At 35.3% G+C, this 26,635-nt stretch overlaps 1 pseudogene; it reads right to left on the minus strand.

Moving 5' to 3' along the window:
• Positions 1–23,306: 23,306 nt before the first annotated feature.
• LOC109675220 (spliceosome-associated protein CWC15 homolog pseudogene) lies at positions 23,307–24,911 on the minus strand (annotated as a pseudogene).
• Between the last annotated feature and the right edge of the window lie 1,724 nt (positions 24,912–26,635).

The following is a 26,635-nucleotide window of genomic DNA, read 5'->3' on the forward strand; positions in this document are numbered from 1 at the left end:
ATCTTTTGTGCCATCTTCCATCAGAGACACACAGGTAGCATGATGCATGTACTACGTTTGTGGATTATGTGAAGAAAAAGGTGTGAAGACTTGTATGAGGAGGAGAGCCAAGAATTTAGGATTTGCTGTACTTTAACGCTTTAGAATTACTACTCAAGTACTGTTTGAAGTAAAATGTACTTTATCCTGTAAAAGCTCTAATATATCATAGGAACTATAAATGAAATGTTCACCAACCATTTTAAGTGGAGCCTGAAAGAATCCAGTGCTTTGATCAAGTAACTGTTGCTTTTCCTAGGGTCTAATGAATTTTGGAAAACTACCAGTTGCAATTTCACAATTTTAGATTTCTCAGAAGCTTGGAGCCAGCCAGCCATATCCTTTCAATATTTATTATTGGCAGAGTACTTTTGCCTAACTTACAACAGCCAGAATCTGCCTGTCCGTGGATAAGGGCAAGGGCTTTTTCTGGCAGCTGGAGCTGCTCACAGCAAGCCAGGATTTAATGTCTCCCAGCAGAGGCTTCCAAGCAATAACTGAGATAATCAGTTCATATTGTTTCCCACAGAAGTTAAACTTCAGTTGTCCTCAGAAAGAAGCACTTTATTGGCTTTCTTTCCTGTCCTCTCTCATTGGCCCACATTTTTACCTTTGTTTTGGGAATCACCTCTGCTTTCATTAGAATCCTTTTACCAGTGTGTGCTTCTGAGAAACCTAAATCAAGACACCAGGGGGCAGAACCTGCAGATAGTCTGGCCTGGAATCCCAGCCTTGCTGTGTGATCATGGGCAGATTACTTCCTCATACACTCCCCTATAACACGAGGGGATCTAAGTCATATTGTGCCTTGTAACTTATCATACCTCTTGCAGTAGCTTTGTTTATACCTGTACCTATGACTAATGCATTGCCCAAGGATGTTAGGAAGACCACAGCCTCACTAGGTGAAAAGGATTCTTAAGCTCCCTTATAATCTTCTGAAACCACTGTCACATATGCAGTCCTTTCTCGAGCAAACAATATATGGCTCATGATTGTACAAATATGACTTTGCATGATTGCAGCAAAGTTACATCTATGGCTTAGTTTTCTCATCTGTAGAATAATTTTGTGGAGTTATGAAATAATTAGATATTGTGAAAATTCATATCTGTAAAACTCTTAGAACATAGTATATGACATTTAATAATTGCTATGTAAGTATTTTATGAATAAAGACTCAAAATTGAATTTTGTGTGTATAAAATATGCATGTAATGTTTAGGGACTAGACAAGAACTTTCTGAAAGATGAGACAGTAATATTCAGTAGCAATTCAATGCTAATACATTCAGCAATATTAGTCTATGGACTGTGTGAGGGGGCTGCTTTGAGTGAACCATCACCAGATAGCCATCTCTGAGAGGATCAGATGAACACATAAAGAGTAGAGTTGGCCAGAAAACTGTCTTCAAATGGGCAAGCATTCCTTTTATATTTACAACTGGTGGCTATGGAGCCAGTGTGCCACCAACAATGAAAGAAATAGGCAATCAATCCAATAGGAAACAATGGGGGTTTCATATAGTTTATGTACAATAAAGCATACCAAAATGTGCTCAGGTCCATAAGTCATCAGGGAAATTTGATCAGATACACAATGGACTATATTGTACACTCACCAGAACAGATAAAATGAAAAACGATAAACAAATAAGCATTGGCAGATGTGTGGAATAGAACTATACACCCTTGAAGGTTGAGAGTGTAAATGGGGAGAAGTACACTGGAAAATTATTTTGTAATGTATCCTAATGTTGAATATGTATATACAACTTATGACACAAAAGTTCATTCTAATTACATTGAACTAGGACATGTGTAGAATATATACAGGGTATCAGATGGCGAGATAAGAAGATTGAGTGACTTTGACATTTGGCATTTGCAATTAAGTTTCCCATTTGTCTCCAGAATGACCTATCAGGTAAGCCTTTGAAGAAGCGGATGCAGCAAATTCTTTTCTAATTTTTCTCTTTTGTTTACTTGGAAAGCAGATTGAGAAAAGCAGCATAGAATGTTCTGAAATCTCCCTTGCTTGATCTGCATTTCCTAACCAGAACATTGAGGAATGGTGGCTCCAGTCTGGACTCCAGGGAAATCTGCACAAAAAAGTTCTAAAACAACAAATATTTTCAGACTAGAGTTGTGAAATTCAAAATTCTCTTGTTACAACATGAATGAGAGTTCTGTCATCAGGGTTTTGATTTAGTTTGTGAAGTTTAGATCTTGCAACTTTGAGTGCAAATGCTGGCAAGAGCTGTGCTTTCTGTTACTGCCCAAAGTTAAAGAGATGCTCTAGTCTCAGGCTAAGAAGAGGCAGATGCACAAGAATAAGCTTCCATGGTAGACCACCAAGCTTCTTTAAGTGAGGTGTTGCAATTTTATGTTTGCTCTTTCTCAGAAACAAGAAATCTCAGCTTATGGCATATAGTCTCTTAAAGGATAACTGCTATACTCTGTGTGTGTGTGTGTGTGTGTGTGTGTGTGAGAGAGAGAGAGAGAGAGAGAGAGAGAGAGAGGTAATTAATGGTCATGGGTCACGAATTTTATTTAAAAAACAGAGAACAATATGGCAACCACAGATGAAGTTGTTCAAATACAAATGGGCACTTTGTTAGAGGGATATTATCCAAAGACAAAAGATAGGAAAGTTTCATTATTAGAGTTTTTCTAAGGTTTAAGTTGTTCCTAAAGGCATACTTCTTTTCAAGAATCTTAGGATGCTAGATAGTTTGTAACAGTGTTTATTTCTCAAAAAAAAAAAAAAACAAAAAAACCCAACAAAACCAAAAAACAGAGTTGTATGTATGAGCATTGTGTTTAGAAACACAAAGTGCCATGTGAGCTGAAACAATCAACATTTGCTCAGCACATTGAAATCAACCTGTAAATCCTTATTTTTCCAATGTACTTTTAGAAGATAATTTGAGACAATCAAATGTATGAAAGGAAGACAATCTCAAGTAAGAAATACTAAATTCTCTTCTTGAAGAGCATGAGCCTTGGAGAATTGATAGTTTTGAAGGGGTAGGAGAGGCTCTCTTTTAACATATTGAAACATTTTCTAAAAGATTGTTTAGAAATCTTGAGGGAAAGAAAACACATGACTTGAAATTTCTTCTTTGTTTCTTATCAACATTTAATACTTATTGCTTTAAATAGAAAAATGAGGAGGTAGAACTTTAATGTCACTGTCAGTTTTATCTATGGGCTATCTTATCTTCTTTCCAATTTTATTCACCATGAAAACATTGAAATAAACTCACATAGGTTTTGAATAACTCTGTTTACATAAGCAACATTAAGTGGAAAAATGAGGTAATGAATTATATCATTTATAAAAGGATATTCTGCACAATTCAAGTTCCCTGGAATTATGATAGGCAATCCATGAAAAGAAATATGTTCCTTAGAAAAACAAATGTAATAAATGTTGGATTAAATACACTAGTGAGGTGAATTTACTCAGACACGTGAGTCACAGACATGTGAATGGAAAGCCCCAGAACTCAGTTTTCGGCCTCATTTCTTTCCTACCTACCCATACTCCCTTGGTAATCTCATCCATCCTTACTGCTTTAGCTATCATCTTCCTGCCTAAGAACTCCTAATATATGACACCCAGCCCTGGCATCACTCCTGAAGTTGAGACTCTTAGGCTTTTATCCATGACAACAAACTTGACATCTCTTTTTGAAATCCAGTATCCTTAAACTTGTCATGTCCCCAAATCAACTTTTATATTATTTCCCTGTCCTCTCACAGTCTTGCTAATTTCAGCAAATAGCAACTCCATTCTTTGATGTGCCTAGGCTAAAAGTAAGATGGAATTGTCCTTGCTTCATTCTTTATCTCACACTCTATGAGCTGTGTTGTATCATGAACCCAATTGAATTTTTGCAAAAGACTACACTCTGGAGGTCCCCTGGAGGCCCATGCCCACCTCAGTCTATTCTTTTATTCTTTTGGTGGGGGCAGGACTGAGGTTTAAACTCAGGGCCTCACACTTGCTAGGCAAGCACTCTAATACTTGAGCCACTCCACTAGCTCTGTTTTTTGTTGAATATTTTGAGGTAGGGTCTCGCAAACTATTTGCCTGGGCTGGACTTGAACCACAATCCTCCTAATCTCTGCCCCCTGAGTAACAGGCATGAGCCACAGGTGCATGGTTTCAGTCTATTCTTAACACAATGGCAGTTGTCTGATTCTTCTAAAAAGCAGTTCCTATCATCTTATTCCTCTCCTCAAAACCCTCCAGTGACTTTACATCTTAAGCCAAAGTTCTTTCTTTGCTGTCTGGTTTTAATTATTTTTCTGTGTCCATGTCCAACCACTCTCCTCATATTCTCTTTTCTAGTTACTGGGGTCCTCCTTCTAGCACAGCTCTTTCATGAAGTCTGGGTTTTAAAAAAAAATTACTTTGTTTTTATTGTTTTAAAGTTTAATGGGATTCAAATATAATTGTATATACATAATTAATTTACATTCCAAATTCTTTAGCATTTATTGAACTAATATTTACATTTTATATAGAATAAAATTCTACTATACTACTATGTAAATTAGTTCAAAGCTATTTGGTTGTTACCCTCAGCTATGAACAGAGATGACAAATTCAAGCTGATTTGGAAAATTATTTAATCAGTGAGAGACAAATGTGTGCCAACAAAAATGAAATGTCATATGGTACAAATCAATTTCATATTGAAATAATAGAAGTCTGGAGTTTGATTATGATTCACTATTGAGTTTCAGTGCTCAGTACAGTAGCTGATACATAGTAAGTGCTCATTATATATTTGTTTAATGAATTAATTCACTGGAATGGTCTGAGCACTGCATAAAGCACGGAGGAATTGGTTATTCATTCCCACTTGTAGGTGTCCATGAGCATTGAAACTGTCCACCAGCAGGTCAAGAGAGTTAACTTTGACTTCTGAAGTTAGTGAGAACTAACTTTGATTTCGAAATGACTTTTCTGTGGAAAACATGTACTCCCACTGCTTTGCATCTGTCCAGAATGCTAAAATGTAAAGATTCTTGCTCATTGCATGTGAAAAATGGAAGTGCCATCTCATGAGGTTAAGAAATGAAACATAGGGGAATACTTTCATTTACATTTTGGTAAGTGTAAGTCTTTTCATCAGGGTCAGACAAATATCACATAACTTTAAGGCTCACAGAGGACATTAATGATTAACTGCTCAAAGTACCATGGGGTAGCTGATCTACATTAACATAAAAGTTTATGGCATCTGTGTCCATACCCTTGCATGCAGAAATTGATAATGGTCATGCTATAAAATTCTGGTTCTGTTTCCCTTTGTGGATTATTTGTGAATCGTGAATTGCAAAGTTAATTTTCAGAGTAATATTAAATTATGGCATAGCTGAATTTTAAGAAAAATATGCGATCAGCTTATAGAATGGCAGTAAAAGCCAAGATAACTCAGACATTTACAATATAATAAACACTTTGCTCCATCAAAGTATAATTTTCAGAAAGTTAAGAAGAGATGCTCATGCACATTACTAGTTGAAAGTGAACCCTTCTAAACATACCTATTGGATCACTAGAGTGAACACATGGTAAGGATTTACTCTTTTTTTTTTTTTTTTTGGTGGGACTGTGGTTTGAACTCAGGGATTTGTATAGGAGAAGAAGGTTCTCTACCACTTGAGCCACACCTCCACTCCATTTTTGCTCTAGTTATGTTTTGAAGCTGGGGATCTCAAAAACTATTTGCCACGCTGGTCTTGAACCATGATTCTCCCAATCTCAAGTAGCTGGGATAACAGGTGTGAGCCACCTGCACCCAGCAAAATGTACCAGCTCTTGAATGAAGGAATCAAGATGGCAAAGCTGATTAAAAGAACACGTTCAGATTCCATTTATTTAAATACATATTTTAAAATGTCTTAAGATACCTCGTTTGTTTACAAAAATGCTTATCCTTTAGGACAATAAAATCATACCCTGTAGGGTTAACATTTTTACCAGAGAGAAATCATTTGAATAGAACTAAATCTATGATATTATACATAACTTTAGCCTAGGCCTTAATTAATAGTAAATGGTGACTCACCTGAGGCTACATTTCTCTGAGCCAGGACCATACAATGGAAATATAATTTAAATCACTTAGGTAATTTTAAATTTTCCAGTAGTTACATGGAAAAAAAAAAGGAAAAATCATTTAAACAATAAACTTTATGTAACCCAATATGTCAAGAATGTTATTTTAACACATAATATAATAAATTGTGAGGTATTTCACATTCTTGTTTTGTACTAAGTCTTCAAAGTCTGCTGTTCATTTTAAATTTATGGTTCATCTCAGTTCCAACCAGACACATATCAGCTGCTCAGTAAACACACACGGGAATGGCTACCATACTGGACAGCATAGTATTGGGTAATTACCCAAGGGATGGGCTTCTTAACAAGGGCCCTAGGATGGGGCTGAAAAGTCATGCTGTATTTCTTTGGTCTCTTTCTCAAGTTTTGGGTCATTTTTCTTAACTTTTACAACCAAGAAGTTTAGTCTTTTTCATTGGATCTCAGTAGTAAATTGAATCCTAATTTACTAAAATAAATGTAATTTTTAAAAGGTACTTTAAAAATATTTTTGTCAATTATACATATCATGTTGCTTAAGCTTTTCACTAAAGAGTCTTTAAATTATAAATGAACTCTCCCAGCAATAGCCATCACAACACAGATAATACTGAAGATATTTTCAGGATTATCTGAGCTAGCTACTCTTTTGAATCAGTTTATCTTCATGACCTAATTTCTCACATTGTTTAAGGTAAAATTCCTGTATTAGAGATGGAGATGCTAATAGAGTTTACGTACTTGCCAAAGGCTACACAGCTAATAAGAAGACCTAGAAAAAATCCAGGCTTCTTAACTGCAAAGTCTGAGCCATTAGCCACTATGTTATATGCAGAAATGGTTTGAAAATGAACTCTTCCAACTCAGATGGGTTAAATAAGTAAACATTTACAAACTAAAGAAAGGATTTGTCATATGAACAAAGGTTTTTACATTCTTTTACTTTTATTTATTTATTTATTTATTTGCAGTACTGCAGTTTGAACTCAGGCAAGCTCTCTACTGCTTGAGCTGCATCTCCAGGCCCAGTTTTTAAATTCTTTATTAACACTGGGCAAATTTTTTTTTTTTCTTGAGGGAGTAAAAAGAACCTATACCAAAAAAAAAGATGTTATTACTAAATATAAGAACATACTATTTCATCAAAAGTTAAAACATTACTAAGGGAGAGGAGTTTTGGTATTAATTTTTTTCTAGTGTTGTAAAACCCAGTATTTGTGACCTGTCTCATTATTACTCCCTAGGTTTGGCTAGTAAACTGATCTTATTTGATAGATGGAAAGCAGAGAGTATTTGTTCTGACTCTAATGATTAATAGTACAATTCTGAAGTCCTTTTAAATTGAAAAAGAAATAGAAAATTGAAATAGAAATGAAAGTAGGCAAAGTTCCTCACTTACTGATTTTGAAAAGCAGAAGTCTCAGGGAAATTCTAGAATGTGTCCTCATGACAATAGTTTAGCATTTTTCCTATTTTTGATTCAATTTTTTAAGTGCAGGTAATTGTCCCTTAGATTTTTGGTAGAAATGGCCTACAAAATTTTCTTAGTGCAGTACTTTCTAAGAGAGAAAAGTTTCAATTAGAAGTTCAATATATTTAGTAGCTATTAGTTTATTCAAGTTGGTTTTCATCTTTTATGAATTTTGCTCCATCTTATTTTTAAGTACTTAATTGGATTGTCTAATGTACTGAGTTGTCTCTGAAACGTCTCCTAGAATGAGACGCACATAGTCCATAATAGCACATCATGCTTTTTCATTGATCTAGTGTTCTTTGTATCTTTTCATACTTGTCCCTTGTTGGGAAAAATGCTTGGTATGTTGAATTTAATACTATGTTTCATCTCACCCTGATTCATGTTGAAGCAACAAAATACTCTGCTTTCTTTCTAAAGTGGTGACTTTCTTTGACAATTTGTAATACTTAGCTTTCTCAAAGAATGATAGATATAAAATAAAGGTTAAGAACTGAGAAAAGTTTTTTTTTATTGTTATGCTGGGTAGGGGTACATTGTGGCATTTACAAAAGTTCTTATAATACATCATACTTGAATTCACCCCCTCCACTATTCTCCTTTATTCTCCCTCCTCCCATTCCTGGAATAGTTTCAACAGGTCTCATTTTTCCACTTCCTACCTGGGTCTGGCCTACAAAAATGAGCATCTTTCTGAACAGTGGGAATTCACTAATGGAATATTCAATTCTATTTTTTCAGAAGAGTCAAGTAGGAAGTTATAGAAGCTCTTTGGTCACAACTCTGAAAATAGGTAACTTAAAAGAAGAATTCAATAATCATTGCTATTGCTTTGAATCATGCTTGAAAGGCCTGTGACTTCAGGGAATGCTGAAAATACCTAGAAGGGGAAGTCAGACATGAAAACAGTACTAGCCAAATTACTTAATACTGACCCGTGTGGCAGGAAATGTCATAGCCACACACTCAAACCATCTTGCCCTCAATGCTGGAGTTTTCTTTTTGTGGGTCTCAGCCATCTGAATAACTATTGGGACCACTGGCTGAACAATTTTTTAGGTACCATCCACTTCTCGATGTCCACTAAGTTTTCTATTTATTTAACTATGAAAAAATTGGCTGTCTATGTGGATGAAGGTAATGTTATGGATTTATATCTACCATAAGCCAAAGTATTTTATATATAGGATAAACATTTAAAGAGAAACAATGCTATAAAATTGAAGACAATATGCAAGGGCATCTTGAGCTCATTGTGCAAAGTCCATCTTAAGAACAAAGGCTATGTACAACAACAGACTAGAAGAAAATATTTGTCAAATGTTAATGATGTGAGGAGTTGTGATATACATAATGATTTGAAAATAAAAGAAATCACATAATAGATAAACACATAAATATTATGTGCATAAAAGTCATAAAATACCTATAAGCAGACAAGAAGTAAAAAGAAATAGGCTCAACTTCAGTTTTTGGAAGGAAATGCAAATTAAAGCCAAATGCAATAAAATTTATAAATATTGAATTTGAAATAAATAGATAGTAGTAAATTCTGTCTGAGGTCTGAGGACAAAATCTTAGATGCCATTTTTAGGAGTATAAAATTGCATGATACATTTTGATAATACTTTGGAACTATTAAAATTGTTAAATGTAAATGTGGATTGATCCATCACTTGCAGAAATCTATTCTTCAGAAACAGGGGTACTTGCTAGAGGTGTGGAGCAAGTGGTAGATTACCTGCCTCATAAGCAGGTACTCTGAAAAAAACCCAAAAAAAAGAAAGAGAGGTACTCATAGCAAAGTTCTGTGTGGAAACCCACACTCTTAGGGCTGGTGAAGTGGCTTAAGTGGTAAGAACACCTGCCTAGCAAGCATGAGGCCCTGAGTTCAAGCCCTAGTGCTGCTAGAAAAGAAAAGAAACATGTATTGTTATTTTTAAAGCAAACAATCTGGAAAGAAAAAATAAAGTTATACCAATGTGAGATGGTACATTTGTACAATATACTAGATAGACAGTAATTTTCACAAACTATTTATATGTACTTACCTGAAAATGTAGTCCGTGATGTGTGAATATTGCAATATAATACCAACAGACAAACCATTTTAGTGCATACATGTGTATATGTATATTTACTGATCTTGTATTCATCTGTGCCTATGTGTAAATAAATATGTGTATGTGTTTTGGTCTGGGTATGTGTTGATAATAAGAATGGATAGTATTCATTGGTCCTTGTTTTGTGCTAGGCACTACCCTCAGTACTTTATATGAATCTTCAGAGCCATCCATTTCTGTGAACCAGAAATTAGTATTCTTGCTTTTTAAAAACAATGAGCCCACTCTCATGGGATAGGTAGAATTGGTTTCATGCAGTTGGTCTCAGGAACCTGCACCTTTTAGAGATTACACTGACTGCTCTCCTAATAGCCTGAAGGCAGACAGCAGACCCGTGGCCAGGTGAGTGTCTGAGATCCTCCTCCCTGTCATCCCTGAGGATTTTGATGGTTTTCCTTGGTTTTTTTTAAAGGTTTGACCTCCCTTCCTTCTCCAATAGCAGGTAGCATTGCTCTCTAAATTAATACCTCTGTGGAGTCAGATGGAGAGTCAGTGAACTGAAAACATTAAGATTCTATTAGATAAGAAATGCAAATTTTTGGAGAAAATACTGACAAGCAGCTTTTTTTTTATTGTTTTATTATTCATATGTGCATACAAGGCTTGGGTCATTTCTCCCCCCCCCCCGGCCCCCACCCCCTCCCTTACCACCCACTCCACCCCCTCCCTCTCCCCCCTACCCCCTCAATACCCAGCAGAAACTATTTTGCCCTTATCTCTAAGTTTGTTGAAGAGAGAATATAAGCAATACTAGGAAGGAACAAGTGTTTTTGCTGCTTGAGATAAGGATAGCCAAACAGGGAGTTGACTCACATTAATTTCCTGTGCATGTGTGTTACCTTCTAGGTTAATTCTTTTTGATCTAACCTTTTCTGTAGTTGCTGGTCCCCTTTTCCTATTGGCCTCAGTTGCTTTTAAGGTAAGCAGCTTTTTATCAGAGTCACAATACTACTGATTTAATTCTAGGCTTGCTGAGAATGTTAATTAGGAATTTAAAGCAGTGGGAAAAATAGTCCACATTTACATTAAACTGTACAACAACGATCTTTAGAGGACTTTTAAGGTCAAACAATTGAGTTAGAAGAAAGGAAAGATCAAGTTTGAATTTGCTACTTGTATTTCTGTTCGTGAAAATTTGAGAAAGTGAAAAAGGTTTGACTAATTTTTTTAGACAATCAAAAATATTAAATGATGTAATTGTCAGGGTTATATGGAGATTATAAGCATTTATTTTTATTTATTTATTTATGTTTGGCAGTACTGGGGTCTGACCTCACTTTGTGAGGCAGGTGCTCAACCTCTTGAGCCACATCTCCAGTCTTCAAGCATTTATTTTAGAGAGAGGAAAAGCAGCAGCAGTTTCCAAGGCTAGTGCAAACCGGATACAGGTTAAAACTCAAAGAAGTAGTTTTCCAAGGAGCCTCGTTGATTTTTCAGTGGCTGGCAGGAAACCTTCAGAATCCTTCCACTGTGCTGCTACGTGCTGTATCTTTGCTTCCTCTGTATGACAAATACGGTTCAAAACTTATTTTCAAAACAATAACATGTCAAAAATACATATTCAGTGCTATGTGCTATAAATTATGGATGCTATCTCAGACCAAAAAACCTAATTCTTATTGGGCATATTCTATCAAATTATAGTCATTTGTTTTTATGTATAATCCAATTTGAACTTTATATATGTTTTGTGTATATATATTCAATATAATTTTATCATTACCATTTTATAGAGGGAAGATTGAGGAAGTTGCTAATTTGCCAAAGGCCACACAGTTATAAATAGAATGCCTGAAATCAAACCTAGGTATTTACTTATTTTATATTGCAAAGTCCAGACTCCTAACCACCATAGTCAGGACCTCTAGAATGTGCAGAGGGATAAGCATCTTTGAATTGTCTTCTCTAATTTCACCACTGGAAACCCAGCTCTGCTAGCTAAAATGTATCTCCTAAGCCACCAGGTATTTGACATATTTATTTGTCTACAAAAGAAAGACATTTTACTCTCTTTGAGCTGAAGAATGCCTTTTTTTATGTTTTCTGGGATAGAAGAAAAACACTTAAAGCAAAGATTACTGCCATTTTTTAATAACCACAACGAAATATTCATTTTTCCCCTGATTGACATACAAAATAAGAATATTCAAATTTGAGATAGAACTTTCACCTTTTTAAAAGAAAATTTTTGAAGTCAAGCGCCAGTGGCCCATGCCTGTAATCCTAGCTACTTGGGAGGCTGAGATCAGGAGGATTACATTTTGGGGCCAGGCTGGGCAAACAGTTCACAAGACCTCATCTCCAAAATAACCACAGCAGAATGGACCGGAAGAGTGGCTAGAGTGGAGAGCATCTGCTTTGCAAATACTAAACTCTGAGTTCAAATACCAGTCCCACCCCCTCCACACCAAAAAAATTTTTACCTCATTTATAAAACCTTTAATTTTCTTATTTATAGTGCTGAGGATCTTGCTAGGCAAGTGCTTGCCACTGAGCCACACTCCTAGCTCTCAATGATGGAACTTTTAAACTGCTCTTAGCAGTTGGTCAGAGAGTTTTCTGTACAAATGATTCACTTTCTAAACTTTTAATTTTAGTTTTGAATTATCATACATTAACAATACAAGGGGATTTCATTGTATGACAATTCCATACATGTGTAGAGTATACCTTGAATATGTTCACCTCCTCCATTATAGTCCCATCTTCCCTCTCCTTCTTCCCCTCTTTTTCAAGCAGTGTTTGGTGGCTTTCTTTATGTTGTCTTCACATGTAATGTATTTTGGTCCTCTTCACCTCTCAGTAGGATTTCCTTTCCCTCTCCCCTCCTGCTGATCCTCCCCCAGAGAGTCCCCCATTCACATTCATGTCCCACTATCATCATCGTCATCATTATTTTAGGTCTAGGTTCACAAATGAGTGAGAACGTGCGATATTTGGCCTTTTGAACTTGGCTTATCTCACTGAGCATAATGATTTCTAGATCCACCCTGTCCCTGCAAATGACATAAATTCATTTTTCTTTATGGCTGAGTAATATTGCATGATATGTATGTGTGTGTGTGTGTGTGTGTGTACATATATATACTGTATTTTCTTTATCCATACATTGTTGTTGAAACGGTTCACTTTTAAGCTCATACTCCCATGGAAAATGGAAGTCTATTTAAATTGAAAACCTACTTGGGTCTCCAAGTGATACAAAGAAAATTAATCCCCTTGAAGACCTTTTGAAAGATGTTACCCTTCTCTAACAAACAGCTAAATGTACTTGATATGATAGGAGGAAAAAGAGAATTGTACAATCACATTATATAGCTTGTGAGGGAGAGGCCTTCTGCTTCTGTCTTTTTTACTTCTTTATTGTTAATGAATATTATGTTGCAATTTTTCATTGTCATGGTTTAAATAATTAAATATTTCAATCATAAAATAAGACATTGGACAGAACACAGCTGAAAGGGAAGAACCTTTCCCTTCATTTTTCTGCCTTCTCTTACTTTAAATATTCACCAAGCTATTTCCTTCTTGTTCACATGGGTCAATTGTAAATATGCTTTGTAGTTTATGATAAGCTTTGTAGAGTTAGATAAAAAAGAAAGGTCAAAATAAATGCAATGTAAAGCATATTATCCTAAAAAATTACTAGATCTTTGTTTGTAATGATGGTTTATAAGGCTGCAAGAGTTCATGTTGTAACATCAAGTATTTTCTACACATCCTTAAACCAGATAGTAATAAAATAGTAAATGAATAACTCAGGTCTCATAGTTCATGTGAAACACTTCCTGAATTAAAGACTCTTCTTTTTGTCACAGAAGCTAAAAGTATACACAGGAAAAAAAACATTAGAACCACACGATTTAGCTCCAATAATTCTCATAATTATCTTTGTACTATTTTTTATGCCCCAAAGATTTTTCTAAACCCCTAAATAATTTCTTATTATAACAACTCTAAAATTTATAATAGGAAATAATATGTGTGACCCATATGCAAAACTACTTCAGTCTGATAATTTAAAAATGTTTTTGTTGTTAAAAGAGAATGTTATTTAACATATATTGCTCAATTAAGATATTATTTATTTATTTTAGTTGTGCTGGGCAGGTGCTCTACCCTAGCCCTAAGATTTTGTATTTCTTAGTGTGTCAATTTTAGATTTTACATTTTCTAGAACTGTATACATTTTATTCTGAATTTTGTATTTGTTGACATTTACTTGTTTACAGATAGACATGTATTAAATTATAAAAAGTCTAAGAATAAGATCTTGAAAAAATTCTTAAATGTTGTTTGCTGATGTAGAGTAAGACATGACCAAATGCTGAGATTATGTCATGTTCTCAGAAGGGTAGATTAAATAAAATGTTAAAGCTTAATGTTCAATTCATTTTAAATTTCATATGGAAAACTACATGAGCATTGATAAGAAAGTTTTGGAAAAATGGTAAGGATCTGTCATAGTACAGATTAACTGGAAAAAAATCAGTGTGATTAAAAACATACTGTAGATAAATAAGTCAATCAGTAGATTAAACAGAAAGTTAAGAAATAAGAATTTATGGATGAAAAATATGATATTTCAAGTCAATGCATATATACATGGATTATTAGACAAATCATATGGAGAAATGTAGTTATCAGTTTGGACAAAAATCATATCACATTATATAATAAACAAACATGTATTTAAAGGGAGTAAAAATCTAAAGAAAAAAATACAAAGCTCCAAAACTTTTACAACAAAGCATGAGAATGTTATTTAGCAACAAGTTAGGAAAAATTTTCTTTTTAAAAACAATTTTTATGTTATCAAATTATTTTGTACTGGGGGTACTTTATGACATTTACAAAGTGCTTACCATATATCCTAGTCGAATTCACCCCCTCCATCATTCTCCTTTATCCCCTCTCCCCCACAGTCATAATGAACAGTTTCAACAGGTCTCACTTTTCCATCTTCATACATGAGCACATAGTACTTTCACATATTCACCTCCTACACCCTTTCCTTATATCCTCCTCCCCTCCCACTGGTACCAACCCCGAGGTAGGACCCATTTACATTCCTGTCCTCCGTTTTTGGGAAGAAGAGAGACATTTTTGTTTAAGATAGCTATACAAAGAGCTTCACTATGACATTCCCATGTATATATGTATTATATCCCGAATTTGTTCATTTCCCCCACTTTTCTCTTTTCTACCTTAGTCGTCTTTTTGTGATGAGTTCAACAGGTTCAAAAATTCTATATTCATTCTCGTATAGAAAGTATATCATCCATATTCACTTTCTTTATTTCCTTGCTTTATCCTCCCCCTCCTTTTAGTGTCCTCCCCTTAGCGTGACCCGTTTTCCATTCTTGTCCTTCATTTCTCAGGTGTCTGTTGATCAGTGAGATTTTTGCCTGTACACACATTGTGCGTAAGTCAATGTAACCCTCCTCTACTGTACTGCCTTGCCCTTTTCCCCATCCTGTGTTGAACAGTTTTCAGTGTGTTTCCTTGTGTCTCATTCCTACACAGATGTGATGTACTTCATTAATATTCATTATCTTCTGTTTCTCCTCCCTTAGTCTCTTTTACCCGTCCCACTTTCAGATACATACTCTGCATATATTTCTTTGTATATATAATATCGCTTATATTTGTATTGGGCCTATATTCCACAAATGAGAGAAAATATGTGGTCTTTGGCCTTCTGAGCCTGGCTAACTTCACTTAAGATGGTGTTCTCCAGTTCCATCCATTTACTTGCAAATGAAAAAATTTCATTCTTCCTTATGGCTGAATAAAATCCCATTGTATATAAATGCCACATTTTCTTAATCCATTCATCAGTTGTGGGGCATCTTGTCTGTTTCCATAGCTTGGTTATTGTGAATGGGTGCACAGGTGTCTTTATTGTAACCTGACTTACATTCCTTTGGGTATATCCCTAGGAGTGGAATTGCTGGGTCATATGGTAGTGGTTGCACTAATTTTCATTCCCAACAACAGTGTATGAGGGTTCTTTTTTCCCCAGATCCTTGCCAACATTTGTTGTTGTTGTGTTCTTGAAGATAGCCATTCTAATAGAAGTGAGGTGGAATCTTAATGTGTTTTTGCATTTCCTTTAAGGCCAGGGGTGTCAAGCATTTCTTCATGTGTTTTTTAGCCATTTGAATTTCTTCCTTTGAAAAAGCTCTGTTCATTTGCCCATTTCTTCATTAGGGCATTGATTTTTTGGGAATTTAGTGTTTGGGTTCCCTGTACATTCTGGTTATTAATCCCTTGTTAGATGTATGGTTTGCAAAGATTTCCTCCCATTTTGTGGACAGTCTTTTCAATTTAGAGACCACTTCTTGTGCAGAAGCTTTTTAATTTCATAGAGCCCCATTTTTCAATTCTTTCTCTTAGTTGCTGAGCCATGGGAGTTCTGTTTAGGAAGCTATTGCCTATGTCTATTAGATCCTGTGTGTTTCCTACTCCTTCATTCACTAGCTTCAAAGTTTTAGGTCTTATATAAGGTCTTTCATCCCTGAATTGATAGTTTTGCAGAGTAAAAGACACAGATCTAGTTTCAGTTTTCTGTGTGCAGATATTCAGTTTTAGGAAAACTGTTCTATGGAGAAAATTAAATGATATATTTGAAAGCCACCTGAAAGGAAAACTTTTCTTACACAAAAGTAGTCAAAAAATCCTGATTAGTAGATACATGAACTAACACAAAATGCCCAGAAGAAATAAAAATAGATAACAAAATCCATAAAAAGATGCTTTACTTCGTTAATAATCAGATAATACAGTATTTTATCGAAAATTATTATTAGTGTATATCAATAATAAAAAGTAATGGGTTTCATTATGACATTTGCATACACACATAGACTGTAGTTTGATCACACTAACCACCACATCACCCTCTCTTTTCCCCTCTCCACTATTTCTGGTCCCTTTCCACTTCACAAACAGTTCCCTTCTACTTCTGGGTGTTTTAAAAACATCTAGATTCTGCATATGAGAGAAAGTGTGGATTTGTCTTTCTGCGTTTGGTTAACATTATGATTTCCAGTTCCTTTCATCTCCCTGCAAACAGCATGACTTTTCTTTTTTATGTCTGAATGAAACTCCATTATGTATATATATTACATTTTCTTTGTTGGTTGGTGGGCACCTAGGTTGATTCCCTAGTTTGGCTATTGTGAATAGTGCTTCTATAAACATGGTTGTGCTGGTGTCTTTGTTGTATGCTGACTTACATTTCTTTGAATAAATGCCTATGATGCTGGTATAGCAAGATGATATGGCAGTTCTGTTGTTAGGTTTTTTTTTTTTTTGAGGGAGGAGGGGCAGTAATGGAGTTTGAACTCTTGGCTTTGTAACTGCTGGGTAAGTTTTAATTTTAGTTTTTTGAGGAACCTCCATAGTGATTTCCATAGTGGTTGCACTAATTTGCATTCCCATCAACAATGAAGCAGGTTCACTCTGTCCCCAGTGAGCAACCTCATCAATATTTGTTGTTTTTTGTTTTCTGATGGTAGCCATTCTGACTGGGGTGGGGTGGAATCTCAATGTCATTTGACTCCTGTATTCTTGATGGCTAACAATATTGAATGGTTTTTCATGTATTTGTTGGACATTTGTTCTTCTTTCATGTATATGTTGTTGGTTTAATTTGTTGGCCCATTTATTAGTTGGATCATTTGTCCTTTTGGTGTTTAATTTTTTGAGTTCTCTGTATATTCTGGATATTAATCTCCTGTCAGCTGAATAGCTGGCAAAGATTTTCTTCCATTCTGTCTTCACTCTGTAATTGTTTGCTTTGCTGTGCAGAAGCTTTTTAAGTTGATGTAATCTCATCTGTCAATTCTTTTGATTATTTCTTGCAATTCAAGTCCTATTCAAAAAGTTGTTGCCTAATCCTATGTCTTGAAGTCTTTTTCCTATTTTTCCTCTACTAGCTTTCATGTTTCAAGTCTTACATTAAGATCTCTGATCCATTTTGAAGTTTTTTTTCCCACAGGTTAAGAGGTAGGGGTTTAGTTTCAGTCTTCTACATTTGGATATCCAGTTTTCTAGAATCTTTTTTTTTACTCATGTATAATAGTTGTACAGGGGACTACATTGTGATATTTACATATGTGCTTACAATATATCTTAGATTCACCCCCTCCATCGTTCTCCCTTCTCCTCCCTCCTCCCTTCTTAGAACAATTTTAAAAGTTTCATTCTTCTATTTTCATAAATGAATACAAAGTACATTCAGTGTATTCATTCTCACTCACCCTTTCCTTATGACCTATCCCCTCCACTGGTATTCACACCTGCAAAGATGTGTTTTACCCTTCTGTCTTTCATTTTTTAAAAAAAGTGTATAGTGATAGTTCAAGGAGGGGGGTTCATCTTGGTATTTCAGCCATGTATATAGCATGATTTAATCCAATTAACCTCTATTACTTACTCTTTCTCTATCACTATGCTCCACTATTATTCAACACTTTACAGCTTTACATCACATTATATTATATTTATATATAAACAGGATGTTTATATAATTTTCATTCTCTAACATTTTCTTTCCCTTACTTACAGGACTAGCTTCCACATAGAAGGGAAAACATACAATATTTGACTTTTTGTACTTGGCTTACTTTGCTTAACATTATGTTCTCTAGTTCCATCCATTTACTTGGAAATAACATAATTTCATTCTTTTTTATGGATGAATAAAACTCCATTGTGTATATATATACATTATATACATATCACATTTTCTTAATCCATTCATCAGTCATGGGGCATCTTGGCTGTTTCCAAAGCATAGCTATTGTAAATAGTGCTGCAATTAACATGGGTGTGCAAGGGGCTCTATCACAAGCAGGAGCATATTGCTTTGGATATATGCCCAAGAGTGGTTTTGCTGGATCACATGGTAGTTTTATTTAAGTTTTTTGAGGGGACCTCCATACTGCTTTCCATAGCAATTCCACTAACTGACATTCTCACTAACCGTGTATAGGATTCTTTTTTCCCCATATCCTTACCAGGATCTGTTGTTGTTTATCACTGATAGCCATTTTGACTGGAGTGAGGTAGAATCTCAGTGCTACTTTGGTTTGGCCTTTATGGCCATGGATGTTGAGCATTTCTTCATATATTTTTGGCCATTTGTGCTTCTTTTGAGAATTGTTTAGTTCATTTGCCTATTTATTCAGTGGGTTGTTGACTCTTTGGGAGGTTAGTTTTTTGAGCTCCCTGTATAGTCTAGTTATTAATCCCTTGTCAGATGTGTAGCTGGCAAAGATTTTATCCCATTCTGTATGCTGTCTCTTCACTCTGGTGACTGTTTCCTTTGCGGTCTAGCATTATTTTTAAAAGAAGCTGTCCTTTCCTCGTTGAATTTTCTTCAGTCTTTGTTGAGAGTAAGATGACTATTGCTGTGTGGGTTTATTTCTGGGTCCTCTATTCTATTCTAATGTTCTGCATGTCTGTTTTGTGCCAGTACCATGCTGTTTTTCTTACTGTGACTCTGTACTATAAGTTGAAATTGGGTATTGTGACACTTCCAGCATTGCTCTTTTTACTTAGGATTGTTTTGGCTACTTGGGGTCTTTTATGCTTCTATATGAACGTTAGGTTTTTTTTTTTTTTTTTAGCTCTGTGAAGAATGTTGTTAGAATTTTGTTAGTGGGTTATGTTGAATCTCTGGATTGCTTTTGGTAACATGACCATTTTCTTCAATTTCTTCAGTGTTATATAGTTTCCATTTTTAGCCCTTATTATGTTGAAGTAATATCTTTCTATTACTGGTTTCTTCAGTGCTTATGTCATGAGGGGATGTTGAATTACATTTATTGACTTGTGCATGTTGAACCATCCTTGGAATGAAACAAATGTGATTGTAGTCTAGAGTCTTTTTAGTGTGTTGTTGAACCCAGTTTGCAAGTAGTTTACTGAGAAGCTTTGCTTGTATGTTCAACAGGAAATTGGTCAGTAGTTTTCTATTTTTTTGTTATATCTTTATGTGATTTAGTGTCAGAGTAATACTGGCTTTATAGAATAAGTTTGGATATTTCTTCTCTTTCTATTTTATGGAGTAGTTTGAGGACCACTGGTGCTAGTTCTTCTTTAAAAGCCTATGAGAATTTGCAGTGAATAGTTTGGATCTGGCCTTTTCTTTGTTGGGAGACTATTACTGCTTCAACCTCATTGCTAATTATAGATTTGCTTATATCTTCTTGATTCAATCTTGGTAGTTAATGTGTGTCTGGAAATTTATCTGTTTCTTCTAGATTTCCCAATTTATTGGAATATAAAATTTCAAAATAGTCCCTGCTGATCCTCTGGATTTTAGTGGTATCTGTTGAAATATCACCCATCTTCACCTCTAGTTTTATTAATTTGGAACTTCTTTTTCCATTTGTTAGTTTGGCTAAGGATTTGTCAGTCTTATTTGTCTTTTCAAAGAACCAATTCTGTTTCATTGATCCTTTGTGTTGTTCTTTTAGTCTATAATTAATTTGAGCTCTGATCTTCATTATTTCTTTCCATCTGCTAATTTTGGGTTGGCTTATTTCTATTTTACTAAAACTTTGAGGTGCATCATTGGGTTATTTATTTGAGATAACTTTGGTTTTTTAGTGTGGGCACTCATCTCTATAAATTTCTGTCTCAGAATTGCCTTTACTGCATCCCATAGATTCTGGTAAGTGGTGTTTTTGATTTTTATTTAATACTAGGAATTTTTAAATTTCCCACTTGATTTCTTCAATGGCCCATTAATCACTTGAAAATGTATTGTTGAGTATCTATGTGTTTGTGTAGTTTCACTTGCTATTGATTTCTAGTTGTATTTCATTATGATCTAAGATACAAGAAATTGATTTTTTTGTATTTATTAAGTCTTGCCTTCATCTGCTTATTTTAATTCACTTTGAGGTCATTGATCATTTTTTAAAATTAGATGTTTGAATTGTCTGGCATATTAACCATTTCAGTATCATTGGATTAAGTTATTGAAGAGTTATGAACTTTTGGAAAACTCATATTGCCTTGCATTTTCATATTTCTTCTGTTTTTATATTGAGATATGTGCATTGATTGGGAAGTATTTTGCTTCCAGTTTTTTATGGGGGTCTTCTTAGTTTGAAGCCTACATTGGAAGGCTCAATCTCAAGTACTGCTCATAAAACAAACTACTGTAGCACCAACAATACCAAAAACAAACCAGACATAGAAGTATAATAAATATTAATTAAAGAAAATTACAATAATACCAACAACCATAGAAAAGAATGTGGAAGAAACTGAGAAGTTAACAAAGGTATGATGGTTTGAATATGAAGTATACTTACAAAAGACTCAAGTGTTGGAGGGGTTGGATCCCTGCTGTTGGTGCTATTTTTTGCTAGAAACTTCAGGAGATAAGACTTAGCTGGAGGAAATAGGTCACTGGGGACTAGCTCTTGTGGGCTGTACCTTGTTCTGGGTCCTTCAATGTCTTTCTCTCTGCTTCCTGTCCAACATATAGAGAATAGTTTCTGCTACATGCTCCTGCTGCCACGATGCTTTGCCTGACTATGGTCCCAGAATCAATGGAGCCAAAAATATGGACTGAAATCTGTAAAACCATAAGCTAAAATAAATCTTTCTTCCCTTTAGGTTGTAAATTCATATATTTGCCACAGTAATGCAAAGGATATCTAATAAAAAGGTACAAGTCATGATGATAAAAGTCACAAATGCAAAGTGCAGAGAAAGGAAAAAAGAAAGAAACCAGGGTAATTAAAAGGAAGAGGAAAAGAGCAAGATATAAAAAGTCCAATTACAAAATAAAGAAAAGATAGTAAAATTAGATAAAGGTAAGAAGAGGGATTTAAAAAAAAGAAATACAGCAAAAACATTACTAAAATATTATGAAAAAGAAAAAGAAAAGACAAAGAATTGGTGAAGGTTCTTTCTGGGTGCTCTAATATTAGTATCTGCCAGGTCTTGGGTTGGGAGTAGTGAGTTATATCTGGAGTCTATTGGAGTTCCTCTCTGTTCCCACTGTATGAGTTGATGCTGTATGCAGGCTGAGAGCTCAGCAAGTCAAGGGTATGTTGTCAGCATGAAGGCTACATTCACTTCACAAGCTTCCCTTCTTTGTGCACCAGGAGCCACTGCTGGCCCCAGTGAGCTTGGTGACCTATGGGCCATCAGGTTTCCACTGGCTCCAGAGGGCACCCTCTATTTGTGCTTTCTGGTGCTTACACTTCTCAGCAGATATGTATCAGACCTTCCCCCTTTCTACAACTGCCTTTTGTGATCATCTCCTACTTAGACACCATGGCAGGAGGTCCCTAGGCTGCCCAACTGTTCATTGTTTTCAGGTCCCCAGAGTAGCTCAGTCCCAAACAATAGGTCCCCTCTCAGGATGGCACCTGTCTGTAGCTCTCTGAGATATGGGAGTGATGCAATGTACTTCCTCTGTGCACACAGGAGGGATCACTGTCACACTAAATGCCCATACTGTCTTGTGAGAACTGTGGGATACTCCTGCAACTATTATTGCCAGTTCTTGCCACTAGGGCTGCCCTGGTTGCCACGTGCTTGTGGTCTCGTTTCTCTCCCCCTCAGGGAGCCAGAGTTGGAGCTGTGAACTGTTCCTTACTTTTCTCTGTGTCATCTGTTTTTCCTTCTTTTAGTTATCTCGTCACCTCTTTCTTAATTCCTGATTCTCTTCCTGTCTGTCTTTTGTTATCTTGACTCTTCTCATTCATAGAGTCACACAGAAGAAACTTCTAATCTGCCATCTTCCTTAGTATATTTTCAAAATATACCTTTTAAAAGATAAGATATAATTTTCATGCATCAGACTGGAAATGAATTTTTAAAATGAAAGATTCTTAGGTTTTAGTGTTCCCATTTTAGTGGGAAAATGACCATTCTTACACACTGATTTGAACAACACAATTTGATAATATCTTGAAACTTTAAAAAACATAGAAGTTGCAAATAGTGATAATCCCATCCTGCTTCACTTGGGAGGCTGAGGCAGGAGGAACAAGAGTTTGAAGAGTTTGAGTGCATTGTGGGCTACATAGTGAAAACCTGTCATAAACAAACAAACAAAAAACAAACAAACAGTAGAAGTCATTTGGCTTAGTAATTCTTTTTGGACTCTATTTTATAGAAACAGTATTTTGTATACATATATATGATCTCTCTATATAAATATATATGTTCTACATACACATACACATATATAAAGAACAATGTGTATGTAAAGTTGTTTATAAAGAACAATATGCATAGAAAATTGTTTACTGACATATTATTGAAATTGATACATCTGGAAACAACTATGAGTACATGAATGACAAAACAGTATATTAATGCAATGGAATACAAAGCCATGATTTGCAATGAGGCAAATCTATGCATACTTATCTGAAAAGATGTTATATATTATATATAGATAATTATATATGTACATACATGTATAGCAAAAAAAGCAAGCTACATGCCAATATACACTCCTTTTTTGAATGTATGTGGGCAGATGTCTGTATGTATTTCGGTGTAATAATAATATAACTTTTGGAAGAGATAAATTTGTTGACAAGAACCATCTGAAGAACTTTATCTGTACTGACTCACTTAATTCTCACAATAATCCTGTCACTTGTCATTGTTGCTTTAGACTTGAGAACACTGAGTTGTACAGCAACTTGCTATAGGTTACACAGCTCCAATGGCAAAGAAGGAACTGGACCCAAGACAGTTGCCCCCAGAGCCTGTGCCCCTAATCAGTAACACAGAGCTAGATGGATGGATGGATGGACATAGAGAGACAGGTAGACAGACAGATAGTGCATGGGCAGTCTGCATCAACTCAAAAATTAAAAGAAAATATGCATCAAATTGTCTAAAAGATTGTAACCTCTAAGATGACAAAAGATGGTCATTCATTTCCTTTTTATTTTTTTGATCCTTAACATTTTATTCTTTAGTTAAGCATATAAAACTGTATATCTTAATATATTTCTCTATGAACTTTTTGTGAAACTTAGATCACAGTTTATCACTTCACAATCTTGTCTTCCTCCTGATCATATACATCATTTGCACAGTTCTTGACATCATCATCCCACCTTCCTGGCCTGCTCCTCAGCAATTTCTTTTCTCTTCTTCTCCAGTTCTGCAAGAAGAGCTGCAGAGTCATCATCCTCACTCCCTCCTCCAAGTCCTCATCTTCCTCATTTGTTAAAGGATCACCCATATTGATGTTGGCAACAGGAATCTGGTCTAACTGAGGCTCTGTGGCACGGAAGAGGAAGCTGTATATTCTTGAGTTGAAGTACTTGTATTTTTTTCTCTTGCAGCACCCACCCCTGTCAACTTTCTCTGGAAGTCACAGTTTTGAACCTCTACAGGAACATCCTGAGTATTTGTCTATATTTTATCTTTTTGTGAAAGGGAAGGTCTCTGGGCACTACTTTCAGAGTTGGCTAAAATCACCTTGTTCTTTTCCTCTTCCTCCTCCTGCAGGTTCAAAAGTTGGCCTGGTCATTGTTATATTTTATTTTTGACTTGAGGTTCCACACAGCAGCCTCTGAGGATAACACACACACTTTTGTGACTCTTATCACATTCACTTCTTACATAATGGAATGTTTATCAAAATACAAAGACAAAGATGTGATCATGGCTGACATAATCACAAAACATTATGTAATGCTTTTATAATTTTCAGATAAAAATTAAAGTTAAAATTGTACCTTCACTGAAAAATGACACAGAATTTGCTCCTGTCTAATAAGTCAGAGTTTCTAAAAGAGAGGGTTGAGATTTTTGGAAATTCTACATTGTTTTTAGCCTCACTCACTCAAAGAAAAGATCTGGGTATTTTAGGTGATAAACTAAATCAACATGCACAGGTTCATTTCATTATCTTAATTTTGTTTAGAATGGTGTTGGGGGGAAGATATAAGGAAAGGGTATAGGAGGCTGAATGTAGTGGAAGTATTATGTACTCATGTGTGAAAATGGAAAAATGAGACCTGTTGAAACTATTCCAGGAATGGGGATAAGGGGAATAAAGGAGAATGATGGAGGGAGTGAACTATGATATATTTTAAGAACTTTTATAAATGTCACAATGTACCCTCAATACAACAATAATAAAAAATAAAATTTAAAAGTCTGAAAAAATTAAAATGGCATCAGAACTTATCTCAAAGTTGCACAATTAGAGATTATTTTAATCTTATTTGTATTTGGGATTTTTCCCATTTGTCTTCAGGAAACACATAGAACTACAGTAATCAGAAAAATGCACAATAAGTATTAAAATAAAAATATGAAAAAATAAAAAGGATTCTCATTCATCTTTAAAAATCTCTCTCTCAAGTATCCCAGTGTCCCAAGACTCCTTTGGAGAAGCAAATTGGCTAGAAGCATGAGTATCCAATGTCCAAGGAATAGTCATTGAATGGATTATTTTTAATCGTTGTCATTTCAGGAGAGGGACTGAGTAGAGATGAGGCTTCTTTTGATAAATCTCAAAATACACTGTTCTCTGAAATATGTAAAATAAATGTGAGTAGTTCATAGAAATCTATGATTTCAAGGAAGCTTCAAAATACCAAGATAAGTGGAAACTCAGAGAAGAAAGAATGCTGGTTAAATTGCACAATTAAACTCATATGAAGGGATGTGGAGTCAAAAGGAGAATGGGCAAAAGGAAGTGATTTCTGGCTAGCAGAAAGAAATCTTCAAGTCTTAATTTCTTAAAATAACCTTCCCTTTGGTTTGGGTGAATTAACTAACCTTATTTTTACAAGTATCTTCACAACAAAATGATAATCTGGTTGTGTCTGACTTCCATCATTTCCCGTGGTTACACAGTTCTGACTTTTAAATGTTGACCCATCACTTGAAAATTGAAATTATTTTTCACAAGCTGATAATGCCAAAACTAAATATAAGGTTAATTGTGATTATTAGTAAATAAATACAGTTAGAAATATCAGCAAAAAACAAACAAAACAAATGTAAAAACAAAAATACTGCTAGAGTTTCAAATGACTTTGTTAATGGTGCTGGTGCAGTCTATGATCAAAAGATCTTGGGGTTTTTGCTCCAAATGGAAAAATCCAAGCAGAGCACATGGATGGAGTGAGGTAAGATAGCTTTTTTGAGAAAAGGGAAGTCACCTGTTCTGCCACGTGAGGAAAGGGAATTAAAAGCAGAGGAGTCCACAGGCAGAGAGAGAGTGCTTTTTTTTTTCAGGTGCCTTTAAAACCTACACTACCCAATGGGAGGGCAGGCCCCAGAGATTCCCACACAATAATGAATGAGTGGGGAGGGGCACGGGTGGTTCACAGCCAGGTGAGGGTGGTCTGGCCCATCCCCAGGCAACCTACATGCGCCCCAAACTTTTCCTACTTCTAGCCTGCATCAAACTTCCCCTGAGAGACAATATTCCAAAAATTTCTTTTTTGTGGGGGTTGTTGAAGGAGGATGGTGCATCTTCAGTATCTGCTTCAAGCTGACAAGGGCAGCAGACCCTACCTATAAAGGGAAATTGTCTCTCCTATTTCTTTCTCTTGGGGCTTATTTGGACACAAGGTGTCTGCATTATTGTCCAGCATACGTATGGTTTCTCATGGAGATCTCATTTGTTTGTAGAGCTCGATAGCCTTGTTGTCTCATGATTTGGGTCCTAAAGGCTTTTATTCTGGAAGAGATAAATCTAGTTTAGAAGGCATGACCTGAACATTTAATACTGATAGGAGCATCAGAAGGGGCCCTGCTAGGTGTAGTGGGAAGGACAAAGTAATTTTGAAAAGTGACAGGAAGTCTTATGGTTGGTTACTTTACCTATAGGTGTTTATAGTTGTAGCTATTTTT

Source organism: Castor canadensis, chromosome 2, assembly GCF_047511655.1.
Source record: "Castor canadensis chromosome 2, mCasCan1.hap1v2, whole genome shotgun sequence".
Taxonomy (NCBI): Eukaryota; Metazoa; Chordata; class Mammalia; order Rodentia; family Castoridae; genus Castor; species Castor canadensis.